Source organism: Perca fluviatilis, chromosome 2 (genome assembly GCF_010015445.1).
Source record: "Perca fluviatilis chromosome 2, GENO_Pfluv_1.0, whole genome shotgun sequence".
Lineage (NCBI taxonomy): Eukaryota > Metazoa > Chordata > Actinopteri > Perciformes > Percidae > Perca > Perca fluviatilis.
In genome coordinates, this window is record NC_053113.1 from 33827216 (window position 1) to 33853633 (window position 26418).

A 26418-nucleotide genomic window follows, 5' to 3' on the forward strand; every position below is an offset into this window, starting at 1 on the left:
GAGTAGGTCTATACCACACTCTATAATTTACAAAGCCCAACCCAACAATTCTAATAATTCCAATGATTCCCCCAAAAGCAAGCAGTGCGACAGTGGCGAGGAAAAACTCCCTATTAGGAAGAAACCTCGGACAGACCCAGGCTCTTGGTAGGCAGTGTCTGATGGTGCTGGTTGAGGATGTGGCAGTGGCAACAATAGTCACATTAAGATGTTTGTGTGTGTGTGTGTGTGTGTGTGTGTGTGTGTGTGTGTGTGTGTGTGTGTGTGTGTGTTTGTTTGTTTGAGCCATTCTTAAGATTTAGGGTTACAAGCTACAACTACAACACTGTACACTTAACCAGTGTGACCTCATCACCATCATCCCCAGTTTCATATGTTTACCACTTGTGACTAGTTCAACAAAAGGGATTTTGTTTTTGTTTTTTTAATTTAAAAAGCTATATATTAAGAGCTCTGAAGAACTCAATAAGCCAGTAAATTAGAAGAAAAGAAAAAAAGACTAGAGGAACACCTTAAAACCTTTGTGTAGGTAGAAATATTTGTGTTCCTTTTCTCTCAGACCTGTCTTGTAGGGGTCCCAACAGTGAGGTTGGAAACCACTGCACTAAACTACCTCCCAAGAGTACTAGTGAATTTAAATGTGAATGCAGTTACTGAAAAACATAGTAATCTCCTACCACCTGGATGTGTATGTGTTCATGGATTTGTGAGACGGGTATAAAAGTATCCCATAAAAGAGCCCATACAGCTATGCAAATTACAATCCTCATACAAGTGAGACCCACCAGAGAAGGAAATTGATGGAAATTGGATATAAATTGTAAATAGCATTTATTGCAGCACATTTAATGTACTAGCCCTGACAGACATGTTCACACATTCATCACACTTGTGATTCAAATGTAATCCAGCAGAGAGCAGTATTAGCCCAAAGCTCTGATACCGGGCTAAACTCCACAAGTGTCCTCCCTTATGTTTGTGGGAAATGACATTGATGAAATGATGTAGCAACAACAACAACAAATAAATAAAACACCTTAAAGTTAGATCAAATGAACCAAGATAATGAATGGAAGTTAAGATACAATCTGATGGATTAATGGAGGACAATGCATGAGAGCAATAATTGTTAAATTATTATGCACTGTTAAATGGAAATGAAGTCAGAAAAAAAGGAGAAGCAGAATGAAGACCAGTGAGGCAGAAATGAAATAGATGACAGAGCTTGTGATGAACTAGTTAGTCGAGGGTGGAGCTGTGCCAATCAGTATGTCACAGTGGCCTCGTCGCTGTGTGCGTGCGAAATGAAGAAATGAAAAGGTGATGGACTGTATCTGCTAGTTTCACTTGCGCTCATTCCTCCCTCTCCTCCTTAGATAGGCAATTTGTCCCAAATGTACCCTGATCTCTCTCACACACACATACACACACACAAACACACACAGAACTTAAACTAAAATGTAATGATGATGTTATGGGGACTTGCATTTAGTCCCCAAAAGGAAGGAGTCCCCACAATATGACTGTGTAAGGGATGTATGTACTCACAACATGAGTAATACACGGGCACACACACACACACACACGCACACACACAAAACACACACACACACATACATACACACACACAGAGAGAGAGAGAGAGAGAGAGAGACAAACAACCTAAATGATTGACCTAAAAAAACAACTCTGCTGATAAACCAATAATAAATAATTCGGCCTGACAACAATATATATTTTAACTAGACTGTCATGTTAACACATGTGAGTGAGTGTGTGTCTCATGCTGACAGTGAGTGTTCCCATTAGCCCCTGTAGTTTAAAGTGTCCCAGTTCTGGAAGGTGACACACTTATCACTACAACTCTGCACTAATTATCAAAGTGGTTCACATTTGACAGTGAGTTAATTGGATCAAAGCGGATGTAGAGCGTCTTATGAGTGTTTTAGTGTGCATCACATGAGATGGGGGCAGAGAAAGTGAGAGACTGCAAATCTCAACTACGTAGTGTTACGGTAACATCCAGAAGTTTAAGTTCAGCATAAAGTCCTCAAGCTTTATGTGCTCTCTACATGACCTGTCTCCTGTGCTGTTGTGAATTCTTTGTTTTTATTCTTTTTGGATTTTTCTCACCTTTGACTGTTACAACCTGTTACTCACTCTTTTTTTTTCAATCCTGTATCCTTTATTTTCTTTTATAAATATGGTCATAGACTTGCGTCAGAGGGTGTTTCAATAATTCATCCAGTGTTTGAGCAGCAGTCAAGCTGGCATGCTCAGACAGGGCTGAAAGATTGGAGGCTTCACCTGCTCTCGTCCCTTTGTTGGGGGTCACAGCCCGGACCGGTTATTAGTTGTGAAAATATACATCTAGCTATTGCTTTTTTTGGCCAATTTACAGTTTCACTTCAGTAAGAGAACCAGTTTGGCTCATACTGTTTTATCTGTGTCAGAGACTCTGTCAAATTAAGTCCCCCTTCCTCTTTCCTCCTGGCTCCTGCAGAAAGAAAATAAAACGCAACCCTAATGAAGGAAGTATTTGCTGGATTTTGACATAAAGCAACGTTTTAGGATATTTCTTTATTCGCAATTGCAGTTTGTGGTTTATAGAGTCCCAACTCCAAATGCTCGACTACAAAACTACTGTATCATACATTTACAGCATTTCAGAGTATTTGTACCCGAATCGTTATGAAAGAGAATAACTAGAAATATTTCCTTCAGAAAATATTCTACATTGTAGCCGGTTGGCTCGGTTGGTAGAGCAGGCGCACATATATAGAGGCTTGTTCCTCGATGCAGAAGGTCTGGGGTTCGAGTCTGACCTGTGACGGTTTTCCTGTGTGTCTTCCCCCTCTCTCGCCCCTTTCATGTCTGAGCTGTCCTATCAATAAAGGCAGAAATGACCATAAAAAAAGAAAGAAAATATTCTAAATTTTTACTAAATACCCCGTGTTTGCCTACAGTAGATCATGTACATGGCAGCATGTCAAAACTGCAGATCTGTGCACTTGACAAATCTACTTTGGAGCCCTAATGGAAACTGACAAGATGATGAAACCAAGTTATGTCAGGGCAATAATTGTGACAGAAAATGTAATTAAATAGCCAGGACCCCCCCCCATGTTCTACTATGTCAAGTCTTATAGGTGGTCTGGGACCTTCATTTCCCCCTCAGTTTAAACCCTGTGCCCCTGTGACTCCTACATGTCTTTTAGTATTCTTTGCTCTGCTGCGAATCTATTTCATTTTCAGTCACGGCAACTCCAGAGGCTTGTTTTACACACGCTGGTGGTGTATGCTGTGTCAGGCTTTCTCAGCGTTACTGATATGATTGCCTCTGTTGCCTACTGGGACGTATAACTTCAAAACCCCCGTCAGGTCGGCTAACTGTCAGCTAATCTCTACGCTATTCACTGGACACGTCGCAGAGCTAAGACTTCCTGGCCTCAGTAGGGGTCTAATATCTAACCCTGCCATGTTTTCACTTCAGCCTCTGATAGCTAGTGCTCAGGGTCAGTCAAGCACAACTAATGTCAAGCCGTGGCTATATCCATACGCTTTACATTGTGAAACTCGTACAAAATCTCTGCTTTAACGCTGCTCTGCATAATGCATGGTTAGTGTATAGATGATTATCCATATAGTGAACAGTCAGAAAAGCAGTAAGCAGTTGCCTGCTTTTAATTCACCTAAACGGTAGCTTGAGTAAGTCTTGGTGGATTTTTCACAAGCTATGGAACTTGTTTCTTGCATTAAACTGGCAGCTGTGTGACACACAGGGGTGTGCTCGGAACTGCAACATCTGTGTGTGATTTGCCAGTTCACGTGAATCGCTACCATTCATTTCAGCAGGTGGCAGTTGTACGTTTTATTTACAGGAGTTGTTTTCCATGTGCGCGCACACACACACACACACACACACACACACACACACACTCTTTTCTTCTCTTATTTCATTACTGACATCCCCAGGTTTTTACAGATGTGAACATTACCACACTGCACAGGAAATAATGGCCCTCCTGTTCTGTGTCTTGACTTGATGACATCATACAGCTGCTGTGGGGGAACCTGGGAGCTGTAAAACATGTCATATTATGTTAAACACATTGTAATAGTTTATTTAGGATAGAAGAGACACGGAGCGCTTTGTAAAACCTCGGTAGTGATTGTAAAATACTGTACATTGCTTAACAGCAAGGGAGGAAGTAATTTTTGTAGCCCAGATTTCCAAGTACTCTTAACAGCACATCAGCTCTCTTGTCACTCCTTCTCTGTGAGGCCTGAATCGGCAGCTCTGTCAGTTGACAGTCAAGCGTGGGCTGACGACATAAAACTTCTCTTTGCAACACTGACATCAGCCGTTCTTTCCCCCTCTTTCTCTTTTTTGTTCCCTTTTAACTTCCTGTGAGGGTTTCTCTTGTTTCCTCCCCCCCACTCCCCTCTTTTCACCATTGTAATTTTCTTGACTTGTCTCCGTTTTGCCTTTTCCCATCTCACTATAATATCAGACACAGAAACACAGCTTGAGAGGTTTATTTTGTCAGTTACAGCGTTTGGACCATTGGCTTTGTCATATCCGCAGCCACCTAATTGGTGTCACACAGTGTCAGGGGACCGGGAAATCTCGTAACGCCACGGAGGACGTCACTGAAATCTGTCTCAACACTCGAGGCGCAAAAGGCGCTTGGAGGAAAACAATGCATTGAGCAGTGACCTCATTTGGATGTTTTTCACTGTACATTTGGCCAGATAAAAAGTGAGATGATGAAGTAAGATTTGACACAAAATTTAACCGTTTAACTGAGTTAACTGAGTTGACAAAAAGTAATCTAAATAACCCCTGACGAATTCTAAATATCTCTCTATTTCATGTCTCAGTGTCAGAGGGGGAGAATTATGAATTTTCCCTGTGGGGTCTTTGACTTCCTGACTTGTTTGCGTTGGCACCAAAGGACAGGACTCGCTTTGCCAGCCATTGTCAAAGTGGGCAAACAGTTCTCCTAAATAACACACCCGCAGGAATTTGTCTCAGTCTGCTTGGTTTTAAGAAAATAAAGAGAGAAAACGAGGAGAGAGCGTGTATGGAGGTGCTCACAGGAATAGCCACTAAGACTTTATGTTTGTTGTCTAAATGTTTGTTCTACGATCAAGATGGGTTACCCTGTTGTTTTCTCATATGGTGACATCTGTAGCATAAATACGGCAAGAAGTCAAATACAGTTTATAATTAAGCACGCTTGTATGTTGGTCTGTGTTTGGTCAAGTGGTGGCGGCCTTCATGTCCGTCCAAGTACGCATACCAGTGTTTCCTCATCCTCATTTCTCTATCTATGCTTTCTCCTTTCTTCCTCATTGGTCAGTCGCTCTGCCTTCTTCTCCTCACTCACTCACTCCTCCCCAGGTGGTGATTAGAAGTGGCATGATACTAATGTCTCAACGTCGTGCTCTGCTGCACACAGACGAGGGGAAAAAATCACCAATAAACAACATCAGTGTTAGAACAGGGGAAGCAGTCTCTCCCATCTCCCATGTCCTGTTTCCACTCCTGCTCCCTCTCGCATCGCCTCTCTCAGCAGGTAGATGAGGCGCAGGTCTCGCCCTGTGACATCACAGCTCTCTGCTTGTCTCATGGCGGCTCAGGTTTCAGCACCAAGGATTAGATTAGGCTCATATTGGTTGGCTGACTCACTGTCCTTGAGTTATGTTGTGTTGTGAAGGGGAGGCTGCAAGGATATGTGGTCAAGTAGGGCTGGATCTAAATTGGATTTTTTTCTCAGATGGAGATAAATCTGAAATGAACCTGCATAGATTTTCTGCTCTCTCCTCTTTTGCTGCAGTTCCTCATTTGCTTCTTTATTCAAAGCACTCCCTTGTCTTTTCATAAAAGTCACACTGTGCTTTAAATACTTATATTTTCACATTTTCTAGCACGCTAGCAGCATGACTTTTGAGATGGATATGTTGGTTGATCCACCAGTCTGGTCCAGAGGTCCAGAATATCAATAACATCTACACTAGGATGAATTGCCGTAAAAGTTTGACATCCATGTTGCTCAGAGGATGAACCCTTCTGACGTTGGTGCTCCTCCTTTTCCCTTTAGCACAACCAGCAGGTTTACATATTTGGATTGCCATGAATTTTGGTACAGATATGTGTGGTCCCCAGAGGATGAATCCTAATCACGTGAAATCCCTCTGACCTTTATTCTAGCGCCACGATGAGGGTGGCTTGTGGTTTGAGTGAAATATCTCAACCACTGTTGAATGTATTGTCCTGAAATTTAGTACACACATTCTTCCCCCTTTTAGGATGAATTTTAATAACTTTGGTGATCCCTTAACTTTTTATCTAGTGCCACCATGAAGTCAAATTATGAATTTGTCCAGCATTTTGATTTATGTCTATTACCTGTAAATGGCAAATGTTAGCATGTTAAACTAAGATTCTAACATTTTAAACATTATACCTGCTTTACATCAACATGTTATTATTCACTATGCAATTTTATCATTTAGCTCAAAGCTGTTCCAATTACAGCCTCAAAAAGCCACTAGTGTGGCTGTAGATTTAATTAAATTCAATTGTATTGTAGCCCAATATCACAGATTTGCCTCAGAGGGCTTTACAAGCTGTACAGCATAGTACAAAAACAAGTAACATATAATAGTACCAGTGAATACAATAGAATCATTATAATAATTATAGCAGTATCAGTAATAAAAGCAGTCATAATAATATAAATATGACTAATAATGATAATAGTAGCAGTTGGTGTCAAGCAGGACCATGGCTGCAGGCACAACCACGATCCAGGTGCCACCACGATCCATGGGAAACCTGCGAGACGAGGAAACACTCCGGCGAAGAAGCTTAATTTGTAACATGCATTAAAGGGACATGAATGACAATCACTCTTTCATATCTGCTGTCAAATTAACTCAACCCTGTCACAACCATTGTGATTATACTGTATTACGCCTTCCTTCTGACTCCTGAATTAACTTCTATGACATATAACTGCGTAGGGAACAGCCCACATTTCCTGAGACATGTTTCTATTTTAAACCTCAGACCTTTGAATATCAACTAAGTCGCTATAAATTGATCTTTATTTGCCAATGACATAAAGGTTAAATAGCTGAGAAATAATTCTTATTAGACCGTTTTGTTTTATTCGTGTGTCTAACGTGATATTTTGGAGGGTATTTGGATACTGTCAGTTTTATTGGTCTTTTTTATTCCAGTCCCTCTGACTGGCAGGGGCAACATTTATATAATGTATATATGTTCTTTTACCTTACCTCTATATGGGGCCACACGTTCATACACACATACACCTGGCTCGGATAGATAGGTATAGCAATGTGCTCAGGAACCACAGTAATGTGTGAAACAGATGAAAAAAAGAGGATGAATGCATTCTGCAGTGTAGATGGAAATGGTAGAAATGGTGCAGTAGGGTAGGAAGGGCTTTGATTCAATTCTAAAGAGAGCTTCCCAGATTTCATTAAACCTGAGACTGCATTCTTATGAAGAGTGTAAAACTCTCCTCAATGGACAACACGCCTGCGATTTCTCTTTATGGATCCCATTCTTTACTTTCGTTCCCATATTACCGTTTTCTCTCTTTTCTTCATTTTTTCCCATCACTGCTTTGGCAGAGCTCCAACACCTAAGCCTTTTCATTGGACTGCTGTCTCTACAAACAGCTTTACAGCATTCCTGAGCAAGAATCATGCCTCCTCCTCACCTCTGTGTACACACTACACCTTGCCCCTCAAAAGCTCTGATAACCTTTACAAAGACCTCCCTGGAACATCCTGCGCTTGCGTTGCTTCATTCCCGTTCTGTATTTAACCACAACCTCACATACTGTATTGTGGCCTTTACCTCCTTCTCTGGTTGTATTTCTTTATTTCTGGTTATATCGGTTCTGTGTAAACACTGCATACACATACAAGTGTGCACACGGTCAGACACATTCCATGTTTATACGAGCGGGAATAGAGACATGCCAGTGTTTTAGGCACTGTAAACACATCTTAAACGGATGTCTGCTGCACAGTGTGGATGCTGTCACCCCGTGTGTGGCCTAAGCCAAGTTCAACATTCTACGCATGCAAGCAGCGAAGAGGGTCGTCGCACACAGGAAAACATATGACCAAAAAAAGGCAAACCAGCATTGGCCGCAGCATCAGTAGTCTGTAGCAAACATTAAGCTAAGAACTGTGACTAGCAGAGCAAAGAATTGAGTTAGCTCAGACAGTCAGCTTTCATCTAGACTCATTAGGTTACAGCCCATTCTTAGGCCTGACACACAACTGCTTCTCATTTTTTCTACTTCTTTTCCCGTTCATTTCTTTGTATCATCCTCTTTCCTTCTTGTGTCTACATTGCTTTTTACATTGTTCTCTGTCTCTCTCTCACACACACACACACATAGATAAAGAGAAAAAGAAAAAGCAATATTGACTGTGCATAGCTGAATGATTACTTTTAAGCTGATGCTTTGGCAGACTGCAGCCTGTTTTTAAGTCAATGACTCACCGTGAGCAATGGGTAACGGCTGAGCGATGGAGATGGAGTCAAGAAGCGGTGTGGTTGGCAGGCTGGCTAATGGGGGCTGTGTCGCTGGGAGGAAGGAAGATAAGTCCTCTGCTGGTTGGCTTGGTGTTGCCCTGCCTTAGAAGGCTGTGTTTGAGATTATGGTTTGTTTGCACTGTGATGCTAAATAGACCATTCAGAGATGACTGCACAAATAATCTATCTATCTATCTATCTATCTATCTATCTATCTATCTATCTATCTATCTATCTATCTATCTATCTATCTATCTATCTATCTATCTATCTATCTATCTATCTAATTATCTATCTATCTATCTATCCATCCATCCATGTTTTCTTTCTCCTTAGCTTTGCAGAAACATACAACATACATTTAGGCACACACAAACACAGTTACATACAAATGCTTGTCAGCTCTGTATGTAGATGAATAATTCAGGAAACATGCAGCAAAACACACCAGGAGGCTTTGGTGAATTCCAATCTGAAATAATCATGTTAACATTGTTTCATGTTGTTTACTCATCCAAGACACATGACCATGCTTATTATTTTGCTGAATGTGTTTTTCATAGTTTGTTTGGTCATGCATGCACGTTCACACGAAACGTAGCACACAGTGATTGGCAGAAATATATGAACTTTCTTAGAGTCATTGGAAGTTAGAAATTTGCAAATATGCTCAGGAACGTGCTGGTGAAATAAAGAAGACTCTTCCAGTTAAATGTAATTAGTGTTAAAGATTTCTTTTCTCACATTTGGATCCTTGAAACTTGAGCACCTAGTCAGCTGGTGAAGTAGTGACAACACACTCGTCCTACAAGCTACAAATAAGCAAACATTACAGTTAATGAAAAAAAGCAATATATAAATATAGCTGTACATTATATTTCTATACTAACACTGGGGTATTTCACAAATGAATAGACTAAATGAGCCATGATGCAGCACAAATAGCTTAGGTAGAATACTCTATGGTCTATCAATAAGAAATCAGTGCAGTGATTGTGTTGTTATTCCCAGCACTGTTGGGTAATTTTCTGAAGGTTGACACTCTACAAATGGCAGCTTTCGCTCATGACTTCTGTACCAGTTGTCATGGTCTTTCATATTCTCTACAAGTCTCTTCCTGTTGCACTTACGCACAGCTTTTTCTCACAGTACCAACCAACCAGCCACTGAAAAGCACTCTGCAGAAACTATGTCTCACTGCCTCTGTGATAATATTGACACTGCACGGCTTTCTACTCTATATTTAGTCTTTGTTTTACTTCACTTTAATCAATAGTGAGCTGAGTAACATGCATGGATTTCCTAAGGCAGTATGGGTAGTGTAGTCCCCCAGAGTGCCTCTCTCAGTGTAGGTCTAAGCTATGTGCTCCCTGTCGGGGTACTAAGGGGATTGGATATGCTCTGCTAATGCTATTAGTGCTGCAGCTGGGGATTACTGTCTCTAAAGGAAAGGGGGAAAGGGCGTGAAAAGTGAAAAATCATTGCGGTGTGTGTGACAGAGATTTGCATGTTTGTACATGTACTGTAATTTAGAGAAAAAGAGAGAGATTAAAAAAGGGATATTCATGCAGACTATTGCACACCAACAAAAATACTAAGTCACTGGCTCTAATGCAAACTGTTGTGTGAGCTGTTTCTTAATTTCATTTGGCTGTTACAGTACTCCTGGGATTTGAGTTAATTAGTCTATTAAGCTGGCCAGCACCTCCTAGAAACAGACTTATTTTTAGCTAAAGGAACGATAGATGTTGTGATTAGTATTTTTTCAAGAAGGCCAAAGTTGAAATGTGATACAGAAGCAGAGTACTGATCCGTTTGGACTGCCTAGTGTCATACAAGCCCGTTAAAGTATTATGTGACATGTGAACAAGGCAAAATGTAAGTAAAAGTCAAAAAGTGAATCCTTACAGTTAAAGTCTCAACTTAAATGCCCAGCACTGCTGAGAAGATTGTTGTTCGAACACATTCTCCATTTTCTTACATTTCCACCTGTGCAACAACTTAGTCCTCTGATCAGTGTAAGACATATTACTGAATTCTTTGTAATGGGTTTCAGGCATACTGTGCAGTGTGTTCATTGCTAGAGATCAATACAGAAGGAAAATGAGTACACTATATCCAACACTCAGAATGTCCAACCCCTGTTTTTTTTTTTAGTTATGTCAGAAGGCCAAGCTGAAAGTTATCTTTATACATCACCCCTGTAAAAGAACACATGGAAGACAAACAGAGGATTACTGTATATATGGTGCACAGACTGGACATGATCTGCTCACCAGGATTTCCCTATAGCTTACCTTCTGGGTTGATCTGCACTGTGAATTGTGCATCTATAACCAGCTGCTAGATAAGAGTGTGTGCCTTCAGGGAAAGACATTCTGACTTTGAATTATGAAATAAGAAATTAAGAAGTGTTCACAATCATTAAACACTAGGTACATCATCTGGCAAAAAAAACATGACCTTACAAATATGTACAGTGTGTGTTGACTCACATTCACCACAGGCAATATTATTTCACGAGGCATTTGTCTGTCCAATCAAACAGAAACTTTTCGATTCCATATTGCCTGGGGGCCGCTGCAGGTGAGGTTTTCTCACCGCAACAAAAGTAACAGTTTGAGTTTGTTATTCACAGTCGAATTTTGGTAAGGTACAAAGTGTAGACATGGGTCACTTGAATCTGTTTCAACATGTTATTATCATTAAATTCCCTGTTAGCTCAGAAAGTCAGTGATGAGTTGCATGTTCTCTGATAATTTGGTTCATGCATTTCTAATCAGCTGTTTATCTCCACATGAACAACGTTTAGTTAGCTTAGTTTTCTTTATGCATTAGGAAGCTACCACAATTGCCAATTAGTCAAAGAAAAAAGTAGGTGCATCTCTTTGACCAAAGCATTTCACTTCTGTTTAACTGTGTTTAAACTACCAAAACCAATAATTAAAGCAACGGTTCCGTTTTTTCATTGTTATCCAACACCTTCTGTCTCTCTATCGTAGCATCTGTTCTCTTTCTCCAACACGCTCTCCAATAACCATTATCTTCTGTCTATCTTCTAGTTGCCATGGGTCTAGAGACTGTTCTTATGAATATTTACCAACAGTTAGTTACCAAGGGCAATCTGCTGAGATTTGTTCACTCCCACTCTTTCATGTGTATGCATGCGTATATGTGTGTGTGTGTGTGTGTGTGTGTGTGTGTGTGTGTGTGTGTGTGTGTGTGTTTGTGTGTGTGTGTGTGTGTGTGTGTGTGTGTGTGTGTGTGTGTGTGTTCGTGTTATTTTTCAGTTCTCTCCTCTAGGCAGGGTCAGGCATTTAGATCAAACCCTAGAGTAACCTATGTTATCGGAGATGTCAACATCTCTCCCACGTACAGAGCCTGACTTGCTGTAGATTAATATGCAAAGTGTTTTTGCATCCTTACAGTAAAAAGAGAAATGAAGTTAAGTTTGTATTCCTCACATCCACATGCTACTGGCAGTACTAGCTCTGTCTGCGTCGTTGGGTAACTGACTGTAGCTACACATAGGCAGTATGTACATTGCACTCTATATGTAAGCATACAGTATACACCCAGCAAGACACTGACAGCGTTGCAGCTACATTGCACCATTCTGTGTGAGTGGCATTAACAAGGAAATGTTCTTCTATCCAACACTTTTCAACAATTCACATCATTGTCCCAACAATGGAGTGGCATTCATCTGTGGAACGCTGTCAGGGGCAGCAGTGCTGAACTGGTTGCCAAGCTGACAGCCAGAGGACAATAAGCATATTTGATCGAATGGCTTTTAACTGAAACAAATGGGGATTTTTATAAATGTTAGATTGCATAGTTAACATATATTATTATGAACAATTGCACTAGCCAAATGAATGTAACATAATGGTTTGCCATCCCAAGGTTCAAAGTGAGATTTTAGTATTGTTTTAGTGATTAAGTGTGTTACTTTACTCCTGGCTTCACATTCACAAGGGCCTTGTTTTATGGGATGTTAATTTGGAAGGGGTTACGGGTTTACTATTTATTGGTCAGTTTATTCTGCTCCTGCCAAACTCTTGAGAGCTGTTGCTGTTTGATTCCCTGACATACAGAAGCTGCACTTCGCAATTCATTGGTGTTGTGTAGTGGAACTTTCTCAGCCTCAAACTCCAACAACTTTTTTACTTACATTAGAGGACATGACAAGGGACTGTTAGCTCTGGTTTCATTAAAGACAGAGTGGTGTTGTGTGAGCCTTGTGAAGTGTTGTAGTGTTTGCACATATATCAATCGATTTCTTTTTCATTTTAAAATGTATTTTAAAATTGCAATCCTGCTAATGATCCATCTTTACTAAATGTATCAGTGATCTGATTATGACATTTTTTTTTCTGTAACGGAATACAGTTACATTTTGTTTGTGTCTTAATTATATAATGCCATTCTATGTATTCCATTACTCCCTAAGCCTGATGATAGAGTACACTAAATATTATATTTGTACCTATACCATTCTTTATTTATTCTTCAACAACCATCACAAGCTGTAATGAAAACAGTGAGTACCAATAACAAAGGAAAACTTCAATATTTCAACTGCTACTTGCCGCTACAGTCTCTGCATCCTCTGATAGCTGAAAAAGGAAAAAAATTAATTCTGCACAAATGTTCGAAAAGCCGTATAACATAATAGTTTTTTTTAAGTCATGTGCTAGTTTATTCAAACATAAACTGTGCCCAAAGTTAGTTTGTAGAATTGGTAGAACTTTGACATCAAGCTGCCCTGACCTGTACAAGCACAGCTAGTTGCTGAAGGCTACTGGTTGTGCTGGGAATAAGGATGAAGGATACAACATCAAAGAGTGCTTCTGAAAGTATATATTCAATAAAAAAAAATGAAAAGTGTTTACTGGCTGAAAACAGCCTCTGTTGTGATATAACTACTGTAAGCATGTGGGTCTTTGAACAAAAAAAAAAATTGGTAAAATTAGCAAATAAGCTAAAAACTAATGCTAAGTATTTGCAAATGAAAATTTGCCAATAAGTTAATTTCCACAGACTCCCACTGAGCATGGCTCTAAACTTCTGCTCCTGTAATGCAGCATATACACACAGTACTGCATGCAGGACTACAATTAATCCACAGTATCAGAGAGAGGCACAATGTCTAGTAATAATTACACCAGCAGTTCCACCACCATCATTATGCATAAGCCTAATCAATGGTCAATACGCTTAAGGGGAGCTGCAGTGTTAATAAATAGTTCCGATAAGCAGTTAGCTCTGTGTGTGTGTGTGTGTGTGTGTGTGTGTGTGTGTGTGTGCGTGTGCGCGCACGCGTGAGTGGTTAGTGTTAATGTCTCTAATGAATAGATGTGGCACACGGACCCTGTAGACACCTGCTGATGCCACTAATGGTTATTCAGTGTCGCTCCAACTCAAGGACCCTTCATTACACAGAGCACATGAGGGTTCAGTTATGATGCCAGCTTATTCAGATATATGCTTCTTCCAAAGGCAAAAAAAGCGCCACGGAAAAGCCCATTTTTATTGATTCACTGCAGTTTTCTCTCCTGCAGAGCACTGGCGACTAGAGGAGTAGCTTTAACTTTATAGTGGCACATTCTTGGCAGGCCTTAGCACCACTATGGCAACCTGATTGGTCAACCAGTCACGTAACGGTAGTTTTGGTACCTAAACTTAATCTTCACCGAAAGGTGACGGAAAAAGTACCGTAGTTTCACAGATAAATATAAATATAAACATGATATTTTGTATGATATACAAACTTGTTGATGATAATACGTTGCACAAGCAGACGTATCCTGGGCTGGCACATCGACACTCACTACCATCTGTTGCCTCCCACCTTGTCTATACCTTTCTCTGCCCTCTTTCCCTCCCTTTGCCAAGCTCACTGATTAAATCATCCCCGCAAGACTTTCAACAATCAATGCTTAGTGAATCCCAGTTCCTACCTGTTCCCATGGCTACCGGAGGGACAGAGAACAGAACTGTGGGAGATGTAGTTTTTCTCTTAACTGGTCCGACTAATCAGGTTGTTTCCGGCTCCGGTGGCATGGTGGTATCACTCATCATAATCTAAATATGAACCTGTAATATACGTGTTTTGGTGATAGAGAAGATGCGTGCAGGGTCAGGTAGGGCTGGGAGCAGAATCGGGCCGTGCAATGACTGAGAGACAGAGAGACAGAGATAACAGGTGCGATACAAAACAACAGGAAGGCTAGATATGAAAAGATTGAGGATTGGGGGTTACCAGTGTGGCGGTTGCGCTGCAGGACTCAGCTGTGAGCTGCTGATTTACAGGGCCTGAAGGACAGCCACGGCCTTCCACCCACTCTGTCGCTATGGGAGACGGTGGAGAGGAGGTCTCGTCTCTTTTTCTTCCTCACCGTCATGCTCTCTCCTTTACACTACTTATCCCTCTATCTCTCTTTTCCTCTGTCTCTCTGTTCTTTTTCTGCCTTGTCAACCCCCCCCCCCCTCCCCCTTCTCGATAACCTACCAAGCTCCTATTATCATTCTGAATCAGCCGCTAAATAACACTTCATAACGACCTCCAGGAAGGTGAATCATGATGAAAATTGAAATAATTACACCAGTGGGCATAGTCAGTCTTTCTGTGTGTGTGTGTGTCTGTCTGTCTGTCTGTCTGCCTGCCTGCATGCATGTGTGCACATGACCCATTCATTTCATTGGTCAGTCCAGCTGTACTTCCCTTGTCGGTAATGTGACTGAAAATGTATGTTATCAAATGGCTGCAGGCCTCAGTGCGCTGGCAGTAGCAATGGGAAAATGGGAAGAAACCACAAAGAGGAACTATAGCCTGCTTCAGGGAACCACCACATCAACCAACTCAAACACACTCAAACACACACGCACACGCACACACACACACACACACACACACACACACACACACACACACACACACACACACACACACACACACACACACACACACTCAAGCACAGAGATGCCTGATGTGCATACACATAAAACACTCAGTATCTGTGTCTGTCTCTATCCCCTCTGACTACACACCACCCTCTCTTTATCTCAGAAGGCAGAAGCAACAGTTAGTGACCACAATAACTGCAAGAGTCTCTCGTCATTTCTTCGTTGGCTGGTTAGCTCTGGCTCAAAGTAATGTAAATGCTAACATAATGCTAAATAGAAGACGTACAGACTAGTAGAATAAGTTTGTGAAACATGTTTCACTTTTTCACTATTCAAACAGAATACACTGAGAGAAAGAGCCTGTATAGCTACAGGAGGGGGAGGCTGTTGCCACGGCAACCAGAGCCGCGGTACTCGTCATCATGAGGCTTCTTTTGCATTGAGTGTGTGTGTGGATACAGCGCGTGTGAGTTCACCCTCCTCTCTCTAGACAGGAGGCGAGGACATCCCCCTCTAACACTGTGCCAACAGAGAGAGAGGAAGAGAGAGAGAGAGAGAGAGAGACAGAGAGAGAGAGAGAGAGACACACACACACACACACAGCAGAGAGAGAGAAATAGAGAGACTGAAACCCCATAATGCACTGCACGCTGCAGGGCTGAAGTCGTGCAGATTCATCAGTTCCTGTTCGGAGGGATTGTGTGTGAGCGCACACACACGTTCGTACACCAGGACCGAGTGCAAGTGAAACACACAGACAACCAGGCAGGTAAGGCAGCTTTTCTCTGACCGCGCGGACATCCACGGGGTTTACAGGATGATCTGTTTATCCGTCTGTTATTGCTTCTTGAGAGGAGGAGAGGGGAGAGTTGCTCTGTGGAGACGTCAGGGTGTCATTAATATTTGACATGTTATGATTCCGACAACTTCCCTGCCTGTTGCTCTCGAATGCTGCTGATCGTTCTTCTTACTTGGAAAGGTCTGAGTTTGGGATTTTTTTAAAAGTGAGGACACATCTTAGAGTGATTTGAAATATCTGACATGCATGTAAAATATTTTGTCGGTTACTGGGTTTGCTTTTTTGCATACTGTAGTTCCCCCACTCCAGCTTGCAGATAGTGTTTAACTGTAGCTGATTTGACTATGCTGGGAAGGTTTTGCATGTACTTATATTATGGAAGTGCTGGTGAAGACAGCGTAACTTTTAGGAAAGATAACTTCATAATGGAATTGCACATTATGTTACACTTTGTCATTCTGACGACTGTTTACCTTTTTTTGGGTACAGTCCAGCATATTTTTTGTTAATGCAAAATAATTTCAAATCTTATAAAATGATTCAACAAAGCAGTAGGAATTCAACAGTACATTTTGGCTTTAAAAGTTTATTCGCAAAATATCTAGTTAATGTTGCATGATTTTGTCTGATATGCTTCATGTGGCACTAAATATGAGACAAATTATGTTATTTCTAATGTAAGGCCAGTGTGCCTGTCAATAACAACTTGACCCAATGATGCATTATAAGTTACACTTTTATAATGACGATCACTGATGAGGCATTTTGGTTTAAGTTTCCAAAGCACTTTGTAATTAAAAATAAATATACATAATTGGTACCCCAAAACTTCAAATACTTCAATAAACTAAGCCTGTTTTTAGATACCTACATGGCCTGACAAGTGACACTAGTGCAAGCTGAGTGGCGATTAAAAGCGTGGCTTCTCCATGACGGGTCAGCTTGTGGTTTAACGGCCACTGAGGCTTTTGACCGTATCTGTTGCGCCAGAGACACGCAATTGCAGCAGCTTAGGGCAGGGACTCTTAAAATGTATTACCCCAGCACTCAAATGGGAAATTTCAGTCCTCCACCCATGGGACTCCATCATGAAATCATGTTTCGACACTGTAATTTGGAGACACGTGAGAAAAAGGTTTGAAATAAAACTCAATTATTTCTAAATGAAACCTTAACTCCAAAAGGTTATAATTTCAATGCCTCAGAGACCCCTAAAGAAAATATCGAGCACAATTTGTATTATCACAAAAGCCAGCTTTTAAATCAAATCCAGCTCAAAGTAATTGTATTTATCTTACCTTTTATCACACAAACGTCTCAAAGGAGCTTTGAGACTGTTTTACATGTGTGTCTTGCACCTTTTGACAGTGTGTATTATGTGGATGTGGGAAGCTGTATATGCTGAACACTGTAACGGACTATGCAAAGAGCTTTTGAGGCTTGGGAAATGAAATGCAAAAAAAGCCATAATGCAGATCAGACAAAAAAAATTCTTTTGAATATTCAGTTTGTCTCCATTTAGTTCTGAGAGAGCACGGCTCGTATCTGCACTTCCCCTGCAGAAATCCACCTGTCAAAACTCAAAATGGAGAGGCTCCTCTTTTTCATTATGGCTCCTTTCATGAAGAGCCCCCCCATCACTATCTGTGTTGTCGCGTGACAGAATTATCCACCAGACACCTATATGACAGTAGCATCTATATCTCTGCCTTTGCTCATTGATAATTCAGCGTTGGTGTTCAGGAGATTGAAAGCTGCCTGATTAAAGTATGTAGATATATGCGTCTATGTAGTCATCTGGGTATATAAGGTGTTCCATAAAGTGAGTGTTTCAATTCAAGATGAAGCCAAGAGACCCCGTATGTGAGAAAAAGAAAAGCAGACGGACGTATGTCTGAATTGTTGCAATATAACAGTGGTCATACCAGAGCTATTTCAGTGGTGAGTCTAGGTGCTTTTTGAACAATGGTCATTCATATATTCTACTACTTGTCTGTTATAGAGCTCTGTGTTGACAGATTCCCACATTTTACCATGAGGTCACATCTCTGGGCCGCCAGAATTGGTACCAGAACACAGAGCTGTTCAGACAAAGAAGAAAGACGCAGAGGCTCTGCAAGTCATGCAGTTTTAACAGACTGTTAAATAATGATGTTTAATAATTTGACCTCAGATACTCCACAATAGAGCAGAGGTCTGCTATGAATGCAGAAAACCTCTCAGACTCACACCGAGTCACCCTGCTGGATTTTCCATTCGGTAAGATCCTTCTCCAGGTTGTCAGTTCTCTTACTCTCGGTCCAGCTCTGGCTTTGCGTAGCAGTCTGGATCAAAGATGATATATGGATCCAGATCTCTCCTTGTTCAACTTTAACTCCTGTCTTTGTTCTTTTTCTCTCTTTTTTTTTCACCTCATTCTTGTCTTTAATGATCTGGAACACAAGGGACCCATGTTCACGGATCTGTGGCCTCGTTTTGAAATGATCAGAACGAGCGAGGACGTGAGAGACGCTGGCTTGTGTTAGAAGGCAGTGCCTCGAAAGTCCTTTTCCCTCTCTCCTCCGTACACAGACATCAGCAGAGCAGTGAGCAGGAACCTTCGTGTGCATCAAATTATCCACAATTGCAGCAATTATCAGCAAGTCCAAAGCCTTTCACTGTGCCTTGTTTCTTCATCACTGCGTCCCTCCCTTTAGACAAGAAGCCAGTGGAAAAAGTACATTTACTCAAGATCTAAGGTATCATTCTGAAGGACTTGTTATTTACTTCAGTATTTCCATTGTATACTACTCTGCACTTCTACTTCACTATGTCTCAGGTGGAACAAGTGCTTCATAGATTCATATTTTAAAAACCTTACAATGAGCATTTGAAATAGAATGCAATATGAATCAAACTACAACAATATAGCCTATAAACTAGTTTAAATTAGCTCCATTTCCGTCATCTACAAAATTAGAATGCCACTTGCACGTTAATACACAAATAATTCTAACAATTATATAATGTAAAATCATACACTGTAACACTGATAGGGGCCATTCTGCCTCCAAAGTGGGTACTTTTTAATACTTTTTATACTAAGTACAACAACTGTGTGCAATGTAAAAAATGTCGCTCGGAGTGGCACTGATGAATCCACAGAACATTACCACCTGACTCTGCAGTTCTGCAGTTCTGTACTCTATCAAGTTGTAGCAACTTTTAGCTCAGCGGTTTGTTTTTTTGGCTAGCAACTTTACTGTTCTGATTCACTCACATCAGCGTCATTTTCAGTTACCCATCCAGCACCAAAGGGCAGACAGACAAAGTTAGTGACATGCTGTGGAAAATAGTGGACTATTTAGCAGCTAAATTACCAGATATTTTACTCAGGAGTTGGCTGAGACCAAACCAGCGGTAAAGAGAGTGAATAAGGGACTTTTCTGCTAATGTTACTCCATATCTGCTGGATGTGTAAATTGAAAACAGTTTGCAAACAGGTTCACCATAACAACTTTATAAGTTGATAATATGTCAATGTTAGGGTTACAGCTTGTATCTGCTCCTCCTAATTAGCCCAAAAAATATGTAAATGAGGAATTTAGCTTAGAGCACTTTTTTTTTAAACTTTTCACTAAAGTTAAATTTTGAATGCAGGATTTTTGCTTGTAATGGAGTATTTTTACATTGTTGTATTGCTTTAACATAGGTGAAGGCTCTTCCACTGCTACTTTTTGCAGCGGTAGAAGGTGTCACGGAGCATATGTTTGAATGCAGCTGCCCTGCTGAAGTGTCAATGAGCAGGACACTACATCTGTAGCTGACAGTTGTGCTCTGAGTGAGGCAAGTGAAAATAAGTATTTCCTTATAGAGCATAACTGACATATTTTACGGACATAGCTTTATCCAGAGAAAGCTGACATCATGCCCTCTAGACATTCAGAATACAACACGTACACACATATGGACACCATTCCCAATTCAGTGTAATCCTGGAAGACAACTGCAGGGCCTTTTTTGGGCACGTCAGTGACTTGTCAGCGCTAAAATCGAAATTCCATATTGCCGGCGTCTGTAATGACTCTATGAACGAATTGATAAATATTTACAGAAGCTGGAGCTGTAATGTTTACATTAACACTTAAAGCAGCACAAAGATCCATCATAGGTGCTTTTGAGGGCAGGCTGCAGACTACCGTTCAATCAACACATTGCACTCTCACACACACACACACACACACAGACACAGACACACACGCACACGCACATGCACGCACACACACACACACACACACACACACACACACACACACACACACACACACACACACACACAGGTTTGTGGCACTATCTTTGTGGGGACCCTAGCCCCTTACCCTAACCTTAACCCTTACCCTCCCCCTAACCATAACCAAATTCTATCCCTAATCCTAAAACCAAGTCTTAACCCTCAAGCAGCCCTTTAAAGTTGTGGGGTCCAGCATTTTGGCCCCACAAAGCTGTCGGGAACCCACAAGTATACTGGACTCCTGGTTTTTGGACCCCACTTATATAGTTAAACAAAAAACACACACACACACACACACACACACACACACACACACACACGCCAATACAGTGATAAATTCCAAACACTCTGATGTATTCCAGCCACAAGTCAGTGATGTGGCTCTGAGTCACTTGGTAACACCCACCTGACACACACACACACACACACACACACACACACACACACACACACACACAGACACGTATGCACCTGAGTGTTTGATGGAGTTAGACGCCATGGCAACAGAGCTGTGACTCTTGCTGTCCTGTAAGTGGACTGAAGCTGTGGAAGAGGGCGGAGAAAGCTAACAGCTAGCACCGCTACTCAAGTGCAGCTATCATTGTTTTCTCTTTCCCTCTATTCTCTGCTTTTCCTTTTTCATTCTCTTCACCACAACTGCTATCTACATGCCGCATTTCTTTTTTCTTCTTTTTCTTTTTTTCCAAGTGCAATATACAGGCTTTAAGTTCAAGAGAAAAAAACTCAACCAAGGGAAATAGAGGAGGCAGAAGAGAGGTCAGCAGGCATGTATTTTTAAAGCTATCGATTGTGCAAAACCTGACACATCATCAGAGGGAATTGCCCAACCAGACAGCACTCTGAGCGGCGTCTTATTTGTTGACATATTATTTTTAATCTCGCCCTGCTTGCACTCTCACTTTCTGCATCACCCTATTTCAATCACAAAACAAAATAGTTTTAACTCTTTCTCTCTTTTTCTGCCTCTGTTAAACCCTATTTAAACGTTATGCCTTGCAGTTTGTTTTCTCCCCCTCTCTGTTCCTACCAGTAATTTTTTTTTTCTTTTTTTTAAAGGCAGTAGTAGCACAGATAAGGAGAGCAGAGGGAGGTAGAGAAGCGGGGGGAGGCGTGCAGGTGGACAGGTCTCACAAACAGCATCTGTATGAGATTTACTGCCTGCAGACACAGATGGTGGTGAGACTGCGAGGAAGAAAAGGGGGAGAGGGAGGTGTTGGAACAGCGCAGGTGAATTGCATTTTGGTCTCGGGTAGCATTTTCACGGTCTGATTGTCAGAATTTGTTAACATACACACATGCACAAAGACGCGCACGCACTCTCACGCTGTGTGAAATTGTGGGAACGTGGCTGTTGACAGTAGAAGTTTGTCTGAGTTAAGTTCCCTGTGTTTCCCTCCTCCCTCTTTTGCATACGAGCCAAGCGCGAGCTGTGAAAGGTGAACTTGCAGCCTGCTGTGGATAAATTATGTGTGACATGTTTAGCTGTGCTGCCTTATATGGAGACTGGTGTATCTAAATACAGCAGGGCTCTGGCAAGAGGGAAGGAGGGAGAGAGAAGAAGCGAGGAAGTGAAGGACAGGGAGGGAAGGAGGAAGAGGAGGAGGAGGAGGAGGAGAAGAAGGTGGAGGAAGGAAAAGAGGCAGGGGAGGGAGAAAGCTAAGGAAAAAGGAGGGAGGAGGGGGCGGTGACGGAGGGAGGGAAAGAGAGGAGTGCCGCGAAGCAAGCATGAGGTTTTCACTTTCCATTCTCCCCTCAGCAGCAGTCAGATGAGTCCTTGCAGAGATACAGTAAGTCTGTGCTGTTTACTCTGTGTATGTGCGCTGTGTGTTACTTTGTGTGTGTTTATGGACACCAGACTGAGTTGTACCTGCTTACATTTTCTGCTCTGTTCTGCCATTTCACTTCTGGAATTTTTATTCACCATCTGGATGTTGAGTGTGATGTGTTGTCTGAGTGAGTTATATATGTCTGTTTGAGCGTGTGTGTACATATGCAGATGGCCACCGTGCTTCACTGCTAATGTGTGGTAGTTTGAGGCGGGACAGTTTTAATGTGGAAAAGAGCTGAGCAGACAAAAGAATGGGTAACGTTAAAGTGTTTAATGTTCCGCAGAGTAGTTAACACACACACGCACACGCACGCACAAACGCGCACGCACGCGCACATGCACAGAGACACACACAGTGACACACATTCCCTTTTCTGGCAGACTAAACTCTCACTGTCCCTCTCTCTTTCTCTCTTGGAGTACACTGACATCCCTGTTGTGTGACTCCTACTGTTAACACTAAAGCTAAATATGTGCTCACGTTCATGGATGAATGAATGAAAACACACACCGACTCACTCAGAAACACACTTACACATAATGACCAGCCCTGCACTCCTCACTGTATAATGACTGCACTACTGGTGTTTACACTACAGCTGCCCTCAGGAAATGATTAAACTGCTGCTTTACCCAGGCCGTCTTTACCTGTCTGACACACACACACACACACACACACACACACACACACGCATTAGCACAGATACACACACTAAATGATCATTAAAAATTTAAATTACAATTTCAGTGTTTTCCAAATAACATCTGAATGTGATATTGGCTGTTAATTGGAGGGGGTGAGGGGTGGGGGGCAACTACTGGACATTATGGATTTCTAAAGGGCTGTGCTTAATACATGTTTGCCGTTTTCATGAAAATAATTAAAAAAAAAATGGGGGAAAAACTCTGTATTTTGAATATAAGCAGGATTTCAGAACACTTCTGTTTGTTTTGCATTAAAAGCGTAATTACTGAAATAGGTTTAAAGTGTATGAAATGCATTCCTGTAGCTTTGGGGTCTAAACCCTTTTCAGTTTAATCTCCACACATGCACAACTAATTTGCCACTTTTCCATAAGCTTTGGACACCTGCACTGTGCTGTGAACAACTGTGATCAGAGCTTATGATGCCAATTTTCCGTACCGCATGCAGGAAATGATAGTAAAAGGTATCACTAACTTTGATGACATTTTGGAGGTTCAACCAAACTATTATGACAGCCTGCTGCCTGTAGTTCATATATCTTTTCTCCAATTTCTCATTTGCAATGTTTGAAACTGATCCACTGACAAAAAAAGATTTAAAAAAAAAAAATATATATTTTTATTTAATCCAATATTTTAATATATACCTTTTTATTTTTCAATACATGAGTTTGCACAGTTGCTAACCTTTATGCTAAGGCTACACTTTCTGTCGCTACAAACTTCACAATAAAAGCCTTGCAGGTACAAAACGTTTTCTGTAATATCATGGCAAATCAGAGCGGCAGAAAACTGAAAGTAGTGAAAATAAAATAAATGTTGGAATAGAAGATGTTGCCTGAAGATCTTGCCTGAATAGAGAGGCGAAGTCCCTCCCCTTCCGGTGGACCTCATGGGACCTCAATTCGGAAAAAATATTAACGCTAGTGAAGAAAGTCTCAGTTAGCCGTAGGTTTGTCATATGACCACTTATATACCACCGCTCAGTGAACTACATCTCTCGTCTCACACAATTTACGTCACCTAGCTTCATGCTCAACTTGCTCGCTAGCTAGCTATCTTAGCTCTGTTCCACAACACATGTAATGCTATCTTACCTGATGTGTTTTATCCAGTGAAGTGTTTTCAGCAGATAAGCAAAAGAACAGGCGAGATCCTCGGCTCATTTGAGTAACGTTACATCCCCGGTACGATACACAGAGACATCGTAGCTTCAGCGAGACGTCATCCATGTGACTTTGAAGTGTGTAGTCTTTCTAATTACGTATTTTCACAGTCTTATACTTCAACAGTTTAACAATAAACTGAGACTTTCTAGACTTGCGAAATAGATCATTTCGCAAGTCTAGAAAGTCTCAGTTTATTATAATAGATATATAATGAACATCATATGTGTAATTCATGGCTCAATTCAAACGGGATCATAAAATAATTTGTCTTTCCCCATTCGCTCCTGTTCATATTTGTTTTCGAAAGACAGGTCCCACGGACCGGAAGTAGAAGGGGCGTGACTTCGGCTCTCTATGTTGATGGGAATTTGAGTGTGGCCCACCTACAAATATGTATGGTAGAGGAAACACTGTAGGAATGTTTTATTTACCCATTTGTTTTTTGTAATACAACTGGTTAACGTAGTTTGAACTCTCAAATTTGACTTTATTATTTACCAAACTGATGCTGCAATAGACACTGCGTCTATCTATATGTTCCCTGTTCTTTTGAGTACACACCCTCTTCTCACACGCTGTTCTCAACACCTCTGTTTCTCTTTCACAGTGTCACTTCTTCACCCCTTTCTGTCTTTATTCTCTCTCTGTCTGTCTGTTTGTTTTTTTATGGCTCACTTTGTGTTTCTCCTTCGGTGTCTGACTCTCAGTGCGATGAAAAAGCTTCTCTGCAGATCAGAGCAGGCAGATCTACAAGGTCATTAGAGTATAGAACAGTGAGAGCGCAGAGGCAGATACATACTGAATTTAACAGCACACAGGACTCTGACCAAACAACTGCGTGTGAGAGAAGAAAGACACGCAGAAGAGAATGCATGGTTACCTGCATTTGACCGTGTTGATTCTTGAAAAAATGAGCAAAGCAGGTTTTTTTTCCATGAATCTGTCTTCTTTTATTTTCCTCCCCCGCCTTCTCATTTCATCCCTCAACTAATCTGTCCTTTAGAAGTGATGTCATCTCCTTGCTCTCCTCAGCAGGCACAGGGCATGTCTGTCGAATGCAGATGAGTCGTGTGTTTGTGTGTGTGGGAGACAGTTAAGGTGTATGTGCATAATGACATGGGCACTCTGACACCCTGATTTGTATTATTCAATTAGAGAGAAAAAAGAAAAAAGGGCGGGTGCTCTGATAAAGGTGACAGCAGGAGAACGCGAGTGAAGACGACTTTGAGTCCCAGAAATTCAACGCAGAGAATATAACTGGCAGATAGACAGTCGGTCACTCAGAGAAATGGTTGGGGGAGTCCTACGAGGCCATTTGGCAAGTGGCGAAATCACAGTGAGTCAGTCAGTGGCGTATGATTGCTGTTTTCCCTACCGTCTGCAAAGCTGTCACTGGACTAATGCACACTAGTGGAAGATGTAATATATAGTAAATACAGTTGGCTCCACGGCGGACCTCTGTGATTTCCACAGATTACGGTGTCAAACTGAATCACTGGTCATAGACAGCTGAAGAGTACAGATTGTCCCCTGTTTGGCCAAACACTGCAAAGTCTGGGCTTTGTGTGTGTGTGTGTGTGTGTGTGTGTGTGTGTGTGTGTGTGTGTGTGTGTGTGTGGCTGCCATTTGGAAAACTAATTTTTTTAATACTTTCTTTTGGGGAACATCCACTCTTCTGGTATTTCCTCATTTGGAATGTGAAGAATTCACAGAAGGCCAAATCATTAGCATTACTGTAATCATCTCCATCTATGAGCTTCATAATCTTTACAACAATTTTGCTATTAAGCTTTTCAGCCATTCAGCTTCTAATCAGTGATCTTATTGCTGTTACTGATCCGTCTCCTGTCAAGGATTTTCCACTGGCATAACTTACCCTTATCTCGCTGTACTCATTGTGTCTCTGTGTCTGAATCCTCTCTCTCACTATGCTCCCATCTCATTACATGCTGAATAGATGCACCCTGTCTTCCACAGGCCACGCCACCTGTTCCTCCCCTCTGTCTACCTGTCTGTCATACCTATCTTTAGCTCTTCCTCGTTTTTGTTTTTGCTTTTTGTCATTCTCTTATTCACCTGTCTGCCTTCTGCATGTCTCAGTGTCTGTCTGTCTGTCTCTGTCTGTCTCCA

At 41.4% G+C, this 26418-nt stretch overlaps 1 protein-coding gene across 11 annotated transcripts in view; it reads left to right on the forward strand.

Moving 5' to 3' along the window:
- The first annotated feature begins 16148 nt into the window (after positions 1-16148).
- The window catches only part of LOC120547286 (muscleblind-like protein 1), a 76582-nt gene continuing 66312 nt past the window's right edge, over positions 16149-26418 (forward strand). For 10 of the 11 annotated variants that reach the window (XM_039782817.1, XM_039782851.1, XM_039782845.1 and 7 more), the window contains exon 1: positions 22275-22373. The gene's annotated coding sequence lies outside the window, so the exon portion shown is untranslated. Of the gene's footprint in view, positions 16266-22274; positions 22374-26418 lie in introns of those variants that run through there. The other variant, XM_039782827.1, reaches the window with a different exon arrangement.